This window comes from Bufo bufo, chromosome 1 (assembly GCF_905171765.1).
Source record: "Bufo bufo chromosome 1, aBufBuf1.1, whole genome shotgun sequence".
In the NCBI taxonomy this organism is placed as follows: domain Eukaryota; kingdom Metazoa; phylum Chordata; class Amphibia; order Anura; family Bufonidae; genus Bufo; species Bufo bufo.
The window spans coordinates 162,418,621-162,423,049 of record NC_053389.1 but is presented as its reverse complement, the minus strand read 5'-3'; positions in this window follow the sequence as shown (position 1 = coordinate 162,423,049).

The following is a 4,429-nucleotide window of genomic DNA, read 5'->3' as shown; positions in this document are numbered from 1 at the left end:
GTATCCCTAATTGCTGAGAGTTAAAGGGATTCTGTCACCTCGTTTTAGCCTATAGAGATGCGGACATGCACGGCTAGATCGCCGCTAGCATGTCCGCAATATACCTGTCCCATAGCGCTGTGTGCTTTTATGTGTTTAAAAAAATTATTTTAGAGATATGTAAATGAGCCTGGTAAGGAGCCCAAGGGGCTGTACGAACCTTCCTGGTGCCCAGCCACGCCCTGTGAGGAGCCCAGCACCGCCTGCGTCTCCGAATCTCCTCCTTGCTCACAGTTAGATCGCTGTAATCTCGCGATGCGCTGCAGTGCCGGCATAGTGTTTCCCTCCCTGTGCTGGCATCAGTCTCAGGGAAGGAACTGCACATGCGCGAGCTCACACATCGCGAGATTACGGCGATCTAACTGTGAGCAAGGAGGAGATTCGGAGGACGCAGGCGGTGCTGGGCTCCTTCACAGGGGCATGGCTGGGCTCCAAGAAGGATAGTACAGCCCTTGGCTCCTTACCAGGCTCATTTACATATCTATAAAATCACTTTTTAAACACAATAAAAGGACACGGCGCTATGGAACCGGTATATTGCGGACATGATAGCGGCGATCTAGCCGTGCATGTCCGCAGCTCTATAAGCTAAAACGAGGGTGACAGAATCCCTTTAATGCAGTTATTGCATTCCTTACCTTCAAACAGTGCAGTCAAATGCCCAGAGCCGCTGCACCGTGCCGCCTGTGACCGTGAGGGCTGAACAGAAAAATGTGCACGATGCTGAGGCCTGCTGTGACCACATGCAAACAGAACCACTAAAGCGAGCAGCAGGCAGCTGGAGACCAGAACCTCCAATTACAAAAAAATCTAAAGCTCTCTGAGCAGTCACTGTACTCTGCAATGTTTTTTTTTTTGTGTTTTTTTACGAAATTAATGCAAATAGCAACAAAAATCCTGAACTGTAAATGCAACCTCACAAGTATCCTTATACAAAACAAAGAAAATGCGGGACACCATCAGCAGGAGGGAATAATTCCCAGATGCAGCAGCCAAACAGCAATATCTTCTCAATTTTTTAAATCTTATATTTTCTCCTCTACGTATCAACCAACACAGGGACTTTCTCAGATTGTACATCTGGGGCACTCTCCTACCATACAGACGCTCCCATGAACACAATCACACAGATATCAGATTTCTTTTTGTTGGATAGGAGTCAGCAACATCTTTTCATTATTGAACTCCATTAAATTAACCAACATTTATAATGGTTCTTTTATCCTGTACCAATAATCGGGCCAATTATTGGGGTTGAGCGTTTGTAGAAACACTTGTTCCCGATAATTGGCCTGCTGCGATCGCTCGCACCCATACAGCAGAGGTGATTGATGCATGTATATGTAGCCGTCATCTCTTCTGATGATCAGACAATTATTGGCAACATTTGATTTGTTCCCAATAATTGCCTGAAACATTGGTCTGTGTGAAATGACCTTAAGGCCTCATGCACATGACCATATCCACTTTGCGCTTTGCAAATCGTCAATCCACAAAATACAAATGCGATTCATGAGCCGTTGGCATTTCTTTTTGCGGACCTAATGACTTCAATGGGTCCGTGTTCTTCATTTTGCATCTTTTTGCAGAATGATTGGGTGCTTTCTGCATCCATATGTCCGTTCCGCAAGAAGATAGAACATGTCCTATACTAGGCTGCAAAATGCGGACAAGGGACCCATTGAAGTCAATGCATTCGCACCATGGACGATATCCATATTTTGCAGATCCTCAATTTGCGGACCGCAAAATACAGTCATGTCTATGAGGCCTAAGGCTCATCACTATAGCTATGAAATAGTATGCTAGCTGCTGGACTCCCAACAGGCAAGTCCAGATAACCACACAGTTCTGACTGTCAGTTATAACTTAGTTTTGGAGCACAACAGTACCATATACAGAAATTTGTTAAAGGGAGTCTGTCATAAACTTTATGATGCCCTTACTGAGGGCATCGTCAGCAAAAAGTAGTAACAGACACAGATTTCATCAGTCTGTCTAATCTGCCAGTGTTCCATGCCTGTACATCAGTTGCTGTATAATCCTTGCATCCAGTGCTGAAGTAGAGTCACAGGCTTCCAGACAAAAGTCCAGCTTATTTATGAGTGCCCGCAAACCTCGCCAACCCACACAGCCTTTCCCTAGGAGAAAACTGTCAAACAGCGGCAGGTGAGTGAGAGGCGAATTCTTCGCCGTCACGCACTGCAAGGATTTTACAGTAAGGGCTGCACAGGGATGTAACATTAGCAGATAAAGTGACAGACTACTCAGATCAGCATGTCTGCCACTATTTTATGTTGCCCTCAGTGAGGCCAGCATAAAATAAATGACAGGTTACTAGTGTTGAGCGAGGCATGCTCGCCGAACAACCTGCGCTAAATAGCTTGCAATTGTTTGGCTGCTGCAGGACAGCGACATTATTGTGTGTTTGTGTGCTGAGTCCTGCTGTCTGTGGGCAGTACATCCACATGGGTTCCAGGCTTGGTTGTCTGTGGCAGGTCTGTGTGAGTTTGTGGCAAGTACCTGCCACTGCCATAGGTTGCACTTGTTTCTCCCTTGCTTGCAGCTTGGCCAGTGAGACTCCTGTTCCTCCGGATCCAGAAGGAACAGGATGTCTTACTCTGACTCCTAGCCTAGGGACCGGCGGAGGGCGAGTAGGGATCCGAGGTCCTGCGCATGGGTCCTCCTACCTTCAAGGTCGGCCCATGCAGGTAGGAGTTAGGGTCAGGTTAGGGACGCTGTAGGAGGTGACCTGCTCCCTAATCCTGTTTGTCCTGGTCAAGCAGCGACCATCATCCTTCTGCACACGGCTGAGGGTTTCCCCCATCCTCAGCCGTGACAGCAGGGCTGCGCAGGACACCACTCTCAAAGTCCACCAGTGCGAGCAGGTGATCTATTGGATTGCAGCAGATAATGCTTCCAGTCGGTTAAGCACCACCCTGTCTTCCACAAAGTCCAGACTTAGTAGCCAAGAGTCTGGTCAACAGAATCCTCGCCCTGATCCTCCTTCCTCCCACCATGGAGAGTCTTTGCAAACAAGTGATCCCACACTTGACATTCCGACAAGCTCTTTTCAGCGCCATTCCTTAATTTGGCCTCTCGCCAAGGCCCGCTTGAAGAGGGACATAAGGAGATCTTGTGCCCTGATTCCCAACTCTTGAGCATCCACAGTCAGAAGAAGATGGCGGTGGGGAATGGCAATTAGTGTTTCACGAGGTGATAATGATGATGAGACATAGTTGCTAATAAGTCAACTGCAATTAGTGTCTCAAGAGGTTAATTATGAGGATGAGACACAGTTGTGTGAGTGAGGTTGTTGTTAGGTCAACAAGTCAGGAGGATGAGCAGAGTGAGGAAGAGGAGGTGGTGGACAATGAAATTACTGACCCAACCTGGGAAGGTGGCAAGTCGAGCGAGGACAGCAGTAAAGAGGGGAGGATCCGCAGCACCGTAACAGGCTGGAAGAGGCAGTGGGGTGGCAAGAGGAGAGGCGGGCCACACCTAACAGGCCCGCAACTGTTCCCCGTAGCACCCCTTGCGGAAATCTCCCTTGCCAAGGGTAGGTGTTCTGCAGTCTGGCGCTTTTTTGATGAAAGTGCGGATGATAAAAGAATTGTCATTTGCAACCTGTGCCGTACCAAAATGAGCAGGGGCGTGAACACTAGCAACCTCACCACCAGTATGATCCGCCTCATGGCATCAAAGCACCCTAATAGGTGGGCCGAACGCTGGGTCCACAATACGGTGTCTGCGGGGTCACACCACTGCCTCCTCTTCCCCTGTGTTACGTGCTGGGCAATCCCCTGTCCAAGAAGCAGGCCCGGATGCTGCCGTCCTGCAACCTGGACTTTCGCAAGCATCATAAGCTAGCACATTCACTTCTGTGTCCCAGTGCAGCGTACAGATGTCCATACCCCAGGCCTTTGAACGAAAGCGCAAATACCCAGCCACCCACCCACAGGCCACAGCATTAAATGCGCACCTTTCCAAATTGCTGGCCTTGGAAATGTTGCCATTAGGCCTCCTGCACACGACCGTAGGTCTCCCGTTGCCGTATTGCGGACAGCATTTGCGGATCCGCAATACACGGGCACCGTCCTGTGTGCATTCCGCATCACGGATGCGGACCCATCACTTCAATAGGTCGCAAATCCAGAGATGCGGAATGGCACAGAACGGAAGCACGGAACGGAACCCTACGGAAGCAATACGGAGTGCTTTCGTGGGGTTTCGTCCCGTACTTCCGTTCCGCAAAAAGATAGAACATGTCCTATCTTTTGCGGAACAGCTGGATCGCGGACCCATTAAAGTGAATGGGTCCACGATCCGCTGCGGATGCCCCATGGTCGGTGTTCGTGCATTACGGGCCGCAGCACGGCACGGGTAGCAC